Source organism: Adiantum capillus-veneris, chromosome 5 (genome assembly GCF_014529385.1).
Source record: "Adiantum capillus-veneris isolate H3 chromosome 5, ASM1452938v2, whole genome shotgun sequence".
NCBI classification, from domain to species: Eukaryota; Viridiplantae; Streptophyta; class Polypodiopsida; order Polypodiales; family Pteridaceae; genus Adiantum; species Adiantum capillus-veneris.
The window spans coordinates 45,483,849-45,493,422 of NC_140935.1; the positions used below are offsets into that span (position 1 = coordinate 45,483,849).

The 9,574-nt window shown below is 38.8% G+C and overlaps 1 long non-coding RNA gene across 3 annotated transcripts; it reads left to right on the top strand.

The window, feature by feature from the left end:
* Nucleotides 1-366: 366 nt before the first annotated feature.
* Nucleotides 367-5,904, top strand: LOC147457232 (uncharacterized). Of its 3 annotated transcripts, none has more exons than XR_015188095.1 (3): nt 446-1,455; nt 2,010-2,092; nt 4,621-5,904. It is a non-coding gene; the product is annotated as an uncharacterized LOC147457232 (long non-coding RNA). The 3 variants fall into 3 exon arrangements; XR_015188096.1 differs by lacking the exon at nt 4,621-5,904 and having other exon boundaries at nt 446-1,293; nt 1,371-1,455; nt 2,010-3,698; XR_015188094.1 differs by lacking the exon at nt 4,621-5,904 and having other exon boundaries at nt 367-1,455; nt 2,010-3,698.
* Nucleotides 5,905-9,574: the final 3,670 nt, after the last annotated feature.

A 9,574-nucleotide genomic window follows, 5' to 3' on the forward strand; every position in this document is an offset into this window, starting at 1 on the left:
AGAAACCTCTCTTCTTTCAAGGTGACAACTATTGTCAATAGAAAGTGGGTTTATATTCTCCCATGTTATTAAGGAGCCTAGATAATATAAAATTGGCCAAATGAACTTACCTTACTTGGTTTGTAGCTTGTTGTGGTAGGCCTTGTGATTCACAAGATGTTTTGGACAAATTCTCACAATATTTCCCACATCGTGACTTACCTCAACATCATGAGCGTCTGTGAGGGAGGCACCGCATGCCTAGCTAGGTACGGGGGGCCCTGCCCCCAATCGTACCGCATGCCTGCGGTGCTAGCTAGGTACGGGGGGGCCCTGCCCCCAATCGTACCTAGCTAGGCATGCAGTGCCTCTCGAGCAAGACGCTCCTGATGTTATGCATTGTATGAAAAACCCTGAAAAAGACTCCATTTTCCTACATGAGAAAATTTTTAAATCTTCGTGTGATATTCTATCACGGGTTGTGCAGCGACAACAGCTGGCTTCCACATATATGCGTAAGCAGGCAAACTTAAAACCTCAAGTCTGAGGACGATGAAGCACAGCAAGTGTGCGCTCGGCCGTTTGTCTGTGACGGAGGAGAAGCCGCTGGAGGATGCCAAGAGAGCATGGGTAACCTTAACTTTGAAGCGACGGCTTCTTGCTTGTGAATTGTCTGGCGTATGCCCATACCAAGCAATTTAGTAGGCCTCCTTCCGAACTTTCTCTTGTTCTGTATTGCAGTGATAGTAAGAACTAAGGCGTCAGGGGTGTGTTCGGCCGTTTGCCTGTGACAGAGGAGACGCCGCTGGAGGATGCCAAGAGATCATGGCCAAGGATTCGTGAGCTTGATCTGAAGGGTCTTCAGGACCCATCTAAAGTGACGATTCGTCTCTACCAGGGTCTTGAGGATTCTTGCGTGCATTCTGTACGCTAGAACTCTCCTTGTTTGTATCTGGGATATGAATCCCATTCACTGTGAATTTATTATGGCCCCTCATGATGTTCTCCTGTTTGCCTAGTGTGACGCAGAGAGCGAGCCCGTAAGACAGCCAAGGTAGGGGGTGCAAGCCTTTCTTTCAGCTAAAAAGCAGGATTTGGGGAAGTGCTTTCCTTCGTCTTGGATGGTGCACATAGATGTAGTTGCACATACAGTTGCAATACTTAAGCTTGAGTTTGCTTGAGGAATGTAGGACCTTATGGGCTCTCTTTCACAGGTTCAAGAATAGATGAGCTGCATTCTTTTGACAATATTGGAAGGCGACTAGATTGTGATGAAGGCTTTGCAGCAGAACCCATGCAATATCTCTACTCGTTGTACAGTTCTCATGGAATTCTTGTATCAATTAGCAGATGTAGATTATTTTGCAGCTAGTTACCCTTGGTTTTTGTAGATCTTGGACGAATGTTGTGGGCTTATTGCTTGGGAGAAGAAATTGGAGGCACTGAAAGAAGCACGGGAATTCAAACGAAGGAGAGGTACGGTTGATAGTTTGGGTTGAGTGATTAAACAAATTTGTTTATTGCGCATCATGCATTTGTTGAAAGTCGCCACATAATTAGCATAAAAAAACCTCTCAAAAAGTTGACCATCTCGAAGACATGTTATATGCTCGAAGAGATAGCATGTGAGTATCCTAGATATGTGCTTGATGTGTAGAAGTGGTCGTTTTGCTCACTTTTTGTTGGGGCCATGTAGATTGTTGTGTTTCATGAGAAGGAGCATGTACTTGACAACTCTCAAAAGGGTTGTCCATGGATAGCTTACACCCAGCTTGTATTATGTAGATATAGGAGCGGATGTGCACAGTTTTCATATCTAGGATGAGTGTAGATGATGGGGATAGCTTGTTGCTCTGTAAACTTATACCTATGTCTAAAGCTTGGTTATGACATTGTTTATGTACCATAGAGGTACAACTTTAGTTAAGTCAATGTAGTTAGTGTATATCATGATCTCTCTCAAAGTAGTTAAGTCAATGTAGTTAGTGTATATCATGATCTCTCTCAAAGTAGACTTTATTGTATTGCAGAATATTATCATTCTTGAGAACCATAAGCATTACAAGGATGAGTTTATGAGCATGTGTAATTGAAGAGTGGATCTCTACTGCCGGTGAGTAGTCATTATACTATGCATTCATATACATGACCATTGAAGATGCAAAGTTTTGGTTTAGAAACTTGCATGATCTTAGGGATGGAGCATATTATGGCACATTGGGCCATATGTTGCAGATTAGGTCCTTCGTTGATATTGCATGATGACTTAAGAGAGTGGGACAAAATGACCATAACATCTTGATCGAGATGTCTCAAAGACATGCATAGTGTTTCCTACCATTTTCAAACGATATTCAAAGCACAATTGAGAAGTTCAAACGCTTAAAATTAGATATCAGTGTATTGGTTAATGGTATGGCTCCAAAGAAGTACAAAATAGTTAATTTCCTTGTTGGAGAAATGATAGCTTTACCAACGTCTGATGGTGGTATAAAGACCTCATTAAAAACCAGTTGTAAATGACGTTTTTGTATTGTCCTTATACTACAATAAATAGTTGTTTAGCTATCATATCTCCAACAAAGAAATTGATTGTTTTGTATTTGTTTGGAGTCATACGATGAGCCAAAGCCCGACATTCGCAATTGCTTGTGTATTACCAATTGTGTCTTAGATAACTTGAACTGTGCATCAACAGGTGTAAGTGGTGGGGAAGGTTTGCACTCGGTTTCATAGTGTAATTTTGATCTCTTCTCGCTTTTTTAGGTCCCAATGCATGAGCAAAAGACCTCATATGTAATATATGGTTCAATGTGTCGTAATATATTTTACCTCAAAGATCATGTAAGTTTCCAAAATCAAAACTTTAGATCTTTGAATGCATAGTATAATGATGACGCGTCAATCTAAACTTAATGTACAACAGAAGGGATCTACTTCTCAATTATTGTTGGTATGCGTAGAAACTCATCTTTAAAATGTTATATGTTTTTTAAGATTGGTGGTAAATTGCAACCTAATAATGTGCAAGTTGAGAGAGACCACATGTATCCACATAACTCCATCAATCAAGTTGATCAAACTTGAACCCATTGACTCATAAACAATACTATAAGCAAGCTTCAATGGTAGCTTTAAGATGTTTGAAATGTTTAAAAAGTCCACTAAGCACCAAGCCATCCCCAAGATCTATACCTATTTTAAATATGATATATGTGCAAAAGTATTGATAATATATAAGAATACACTTCTCAAAAAATCGATGAATCAAGAGTATCTTTAGGTGCAAATAAATAACACGCTTGATGATGTGGCATGTGGGAATAGATCCACAAATAATATAATGCGATTGTTTAGTTGGTCATTCACTAATGTACTTTGTAAAGAAAGCAAATGTATCAATAGCGGGAGTCATCATGAACAAGGTTGAATCTGCCTCCAATAAAGAGATGTCTTCTAAGAAAGAAAAGTCCCCAATAGAAAGGGATACCAAGTATTGAGCCCTGTATTAGCTCCTCAATAAAAAAATTGCTTGAATTCGTGCATTCCACTATTCCAAAGAAGACATAACAATCAACCACAATACCTTATTTCGGGAGGGAATGAAGGAGAGAAAGTAGAGGGTACTTGTGCTACACTAAAAAGATATTTTTGCATTGTGAACATAAATTCAATGCTTGAGTCTATGGTTTTTAAATTAAATGAGTCATCTCCAAAGAGACATTATAATTCATGCAATACACATTGATCTATGAAAAAATTACCATGTTCATGAGACAAGATAAGTGTAGGTTTTTTCATAGATCCTTTGCTACATAAATGATTAAAAAATACTAATACCATACACTTTATCAATGTTTGGCTTTAGGATTCTTTATTTCTTATGGGAGTTAAATATCAACAATGGAAGGGAAGGAGAGTCACCTTGGTGCCTCCTTTGTGTTTGTAGATTTTCCTACATGGTTTTTGGCAGAGAGATTTAATTTTAATATTGTATGTACTTATCAACATTGTCTCCTCATGTCAATAGTTGTAGTTCTACTTAGTTCGAGCCATTCAATTTGGCTTATGTTGGTACAAGTTTCGGATTGGAATCAATTTTTTGCCACTTTAAGTTGCATCTCTAACGTCACTAATAGTTGCAATCCAAGGGTGATATATTACCCTATGCTCTACCAACCATTGTGGGGTTATAAGAAAGCATGTTGAAATGGTGGCCTTCAAAGCTTACCAAACAATCCTTTTAAATATGCCCCAAGGACGCAAGCATGAGAGCACGGGGAATTTGTAAATTTTACTTTTTAACAATAGGTATGTAATGATTACATTGACTTAACACTGCTGTTTTTGTTAGGTGGCTACTCTAGACATTTACTAATACCACACTTCAATGTGATTGACATATTTTTTGGCGTTTCTTGGGGAGGTCACTTTTCAAAATATTTATCATATCACGTAAGTTAACCAAAGAGGATTATTTATAGTCCAAAATGGATACCTCTATGTATGCACTCAAGGGGGTGGGGTTTTTTTTAAATAGGCCTATACTATAAATATGACATACATATTGTGGTATTATTAATAATCTCTTGAACGTGCGTGACATAAAGAGATTTTGATAAGTGATTGCCCTGTGGCTAGGGCGGATTGGAGGTGCTTGTGCCAAGCTTCATAACCATTGTTTATGTTTAGAGGGAAACACAATAGTGTTTGAGCATCAATTTAAACGCTATGGAGAGGCTACATTGTCTCGTACTCCTATTATAAAGGAGATAGGATCCCTCGATGCTCCTATTGAGGAGCCGAGTCAGAGTAACAACACTTGGGATCAATACAAGCCCGGATCTCATTTACAATGTTGTTTCTACCTGCAATAGACATCCAGTTTTTTTTCTATTTTTTATGGTTTTGCTTAATATATTTCATGATTTTATAAGTACGATAGGCTTCCATATGATGTTGTCACTCAATGCTTTTACTTCCTTTCTTGTTTGAATTGTGCCAACAGTTATATCTTTGAATCTCTCAAATTGTAGCATCCACCCATTGCAAAAATCCTAAAATTGATTGCAACAAGTGTTCCAAGATGGAAAAGGATATATTGTGTTTCTCTCTCCTCCAAAAAGCCTTGTGTAAAAATCCTCTCAATAAAGAATATAAAATTCTAAATTTTTCTCTGTGGCACACATTCTTTAATTTGTTAGAATCTCTCAAACTAACTTTTTTCTCTAAAAGTTTTGCTTTCATGAGGATAAACTAGTATGTCTCCAATCTTGGGATGGATGCACATTGAACAAAGAGAAGAAGCTCTTTAGAGGACTTCCTCTCAATATGCTCTATACGTTTATCAATTTCTCCAAAAAGCGCTATAGATTTTGAAAAATCTACAAATGAAAAGTTCCCTAAATAATCACTCATTAGTAAAGAGTAGATGAATAAAAAACAACCACCAATATTAGACCTACCAACTCTTGACAACGCATAATGGAAAGAAGTGGATCACCCATAGAATGATCACATGAGACGAATGTGGTAACCCTTTAGCACCAGGTTGGTACTGGGACACTTATGTGTCTTCGGAAACTTTTATGTCTTGTTAAGTGAGCACTTTCCTTCAATTATTTGAAGAGTTCTATATCCACAAAGTGGACTTGTGAGGTAAAAAAACTTGGCATTTTTAGGGGCTATTAGTTCCACATCACATCTAACCTTGTTTATGTAGCGGATCTTTCAACCTACACTCCACAAGAAATGAGTATTCTTTTTTGTGATTTTTCAAGTTTTGGCAGTAGGCCATGCCAATTTTAGAAACGATTGTTTTAAGTGGAATCTAGGCAGATCCTTCTATGCCTTGGAGGACAAAAAAGTGAGGTGAAGACATGTGGAGAAGAGAGGGAGCCAGGAGGGAACGAGAGAGGGATTCCATGTGCGAGCTCGAAACCAGAGGAGAAGAGAGAGAGAGAGAGAGAGAGAGAGAGAGAGAGAGCCGCACATTTGTCAAGCAGAGACACTGGACAGGGGTGGACGGAGAAAGATTTTTTGGTGGCATTATTGTCAGGATTGCAATAAGTTGTAGACGACCGTAGCTAATGAGGGACGCCTACGAGGGTTGGGCATGGAGGACGATCCTTGTCTCTCCAGTGTGGGTTGCCATTTGTTTCAATTTATCTCTCTCTCTCTCTCTCTCTCTCTCTCTCTCTCTCTTTTTTGCTGTCTGCGTTCCATTGTGACGCATCAGTATCCCTTTCTCGCTCTTACTCCATCGCGAAGGCTCTCTCTCGTTTTGATTGTGTGATGCGATGGGGAGCCGCTAATAGGTTTGCAACTTCCTCTTGTCGGCACCGTAGAGAATACGACAGAGACGATGGGGACTTGTCCTTAGTCTGCAGGTGTAGCTGAGAGAGAGAGAGATGCGAGAGTAGGGTAGTGTCGGCACTGTGAGAACAGGGCGTACAAGAGAGAGAGAGAGAGAGAGAGAGAGAGAGAGAGAGAGAGGAGAGCCATAAAGTGAAGGGAAAGAGCAGAAAGAGGGCTTCGTAGAGAGGCAGCGATGGCGAGAGATAGAGCAAGGGCTACATTTTTCTTTTGCAATTGAAGATTCCAAGATTCCTTTGAGAATCTCAGAGAGAAATTAATTCACTTTTCAAATTCTAGACCCAGTATGTAAGTATGTAGTTTTGGCATTATATTACCCTAGAAGTCATTTTAGGGAGGGCTAGATTGCTACATGAGTAGCCTTAATAGTTCTCAACATGCTATCATGCTTCTAAGGAGAGGAAAATGTTCTTATTGAAAGTCGTATCCTATTAATAATAATCTTCAAATGCTATTTTTTCCAACTAAAATTGAACTTTCATGATTTTTTTGGCAGATTTAATGAAAGTTATAGCCATTTTTGTTTGTATAGGTGGATTTTGTAACATCTATGTATTTTTCCTTGAATTTAAGGGCACCTAATACCCCATATATCTAACATTCAAAGATGGAGAAGTTTTTAATTCAACTAGAGTTAGAGTCATTTTGAGTTAACAGGTATAGTTCTCTCAACATTTCTAATTTTGCAGAACATGTCGGTTAGATTTTGGTAGAACTAGTCACTTAGATTTTAATAGCTTCATAGCAATTCACTGTTTTTTCCATAACATGAGCTAAGAAGATTTGATTGAAAAAAAAATTATGTGTGGGGAGCTCACTTTGAGATCTACGCCTTTGTAGAAGAAGTCATTTGCTTATTCAAAGTGCAAGTGGGTCGAAAATGCAAAACACTAGACTAATTTTTTCATGACAATTTTGTGCACACTTGCATATAGAGAGAGAGAGAGAGAGAGAGAGAGAGAGAGAGAGAGAGAGAGAGAGAGAGAGAGAGAGAGAGAGAGAGAGCTCCATCTCGTCTCTGGCATCGACAGCCTTCAATGAACACTCCCCGATGATTTCCTCATTGGCATCAATTGGACACTTACAACCTTGAGCGGGATCTCTGGCTTCAACATAGCAAGGGAGGAGAGAGAGCATTTTGGATCCTCTCCGGTGTGCCCATGACATCAACATCTAGAATTGGCATCCTTACTTGGCATTGGCCTATTCACATCACGGCATCAACATCACATCTGATTGCTTCCACACACACGCCCAAACACATGTGTACGAGTCTCTTGAGAGACTGGTTTCCAGAGCACATCACTTGACGATGGAGACTATACATCGTTGAGCAGGTGGTAAGTGTTGAATCACTGGCCAATGTCCACTTTCTACACGAGGCATAAATGAGCGCAACAACATCATATGGGAATTTACAAGCTTGCGGCTAGGCATTTTATTACTCTTTTTAACTTTCAAAGAGGGTTTACCTGGTAGGAACCATATGCATTTTTTTTTGGCATATGTATGCTATTGTAGTTTTGAGACACAACACATCTTAGCTTGTGCATTTTCCCCAAATTTTGGTCACAGATGAGTGTGGTTTTTTAGAGAGAGTCATACATATGTTTTTTGCTGATTCAATCATGTATCACTTATGCGGAAATGGGTTGAGCTCTTATTCTTGGATTTGACAGGATCACAGGTGTACAATGATTATTGACAAGTCCATAGAGTCACTTGTTCAGGAGTGAGCCATGTTGCCATGGTTTTGGTAGTTTATGTATGCAATATGAGATTTTTTGTACACATTGGATTTTGGATTACTAGTAGATTGTCTTGCTTCTCTTCGTGGGTTTTAGAGAGCCATATAGTCAGGTTTTTCCAGGTGTATGACATTTGTGGATGAGTGACTGAGTCTTTGTTTTTGCACATAGCTAGTTGGCTTTATATATAGATTTTGTGTATGCCACTTATTTTCTCGTTTGTTGACTCTCTCAAATTTTCCTAGATTCTTGTCATACATTGTATATATCTGCAGTCTATTCTTTGATGCTATAGTGGTTGAGCGTTACTCTCAATTTGAAAGATTTGATACGTTTTGCCAACTTTGGACGTGGTTTTGTGTTTTTGTATCCACTCTCGCAAGAGTGAGATTGTCGTATGCCCATTATGGCTCTAGTTCTATAGGTTACATGTATAGTTTACATGGAGTTGTTAGATTCTGCACACCGATCTGTGGGATGCACAAAGAGCATCGCATTTGCTCTCTAGCTTTGCATATGGTTATGCGGTTATTACTCTTTTGAGAGTTATTATCCTTTATTTGAGTTCACTTTATTGTACATCACTTTGTAGACCTACATGAGCTACAGGTTGCATATGCGAGCATCATATTGATGTGTTTTACGATTATACTTGTGTAGTGGTTGAGTGACCTCCCACTTTGATGCATATGCATATTCACTATTATGATATCTTTTGATAATATGTGTGACAAGTCAACATTGGCAGCTGATGAGAGAGGGAAATCTTGATTATTTCAATTTGTGCAAGGTTGGCATTAAAGTCACACATGACACATTAGACGTAATTTCTTCTGACATATGACATAGTGGCAACAACGTGTGGGAGATGCAAAAATGGTTTTGACACATGCTAGAGAGGTGTTTGAGTATGATAATGACGGTGATGTCATATTTACCTTTAGTGTTCTTCTTGCTTACATGTCTGGTATATGTGATGCTTCTTTCATCGGTTACTGGATGTGGATGCAGTTTCTCACATTACACCATGTCATGAGTGGTTTAATACCTTCACTACTAGTAAGATTTTTGGTAGTGTGCATCTAGTTGATGGTTCAATGTATGATTGCAGGTACATGAGATGTATTTTCATCATTGTCCAGTGGTGCATCATATACACTAAGACATGTGCATTATGTTCCTTAGTCCTATCAACTATAGTGATACAATTTTTAGAAGGATTGCCAATTGTATGATGACTGACCATAGCATGATGCATTGTGGAGCTCTGCATACCATATAAGAATGACCGTAGGATTTGTATGGAGGTTCTGGCATGGATGTGTATGCTCATCTATCACTAGAGACAATACATCTACATGTAGATTGAGTGAGCAACCCAATGGGCATAGGCTAAGAGAGTCTGTCACCTATTTCTTATACATACTAGTAGTTAGCTAGTAGGACCCACTTATTTGCACATTCATCTTTAA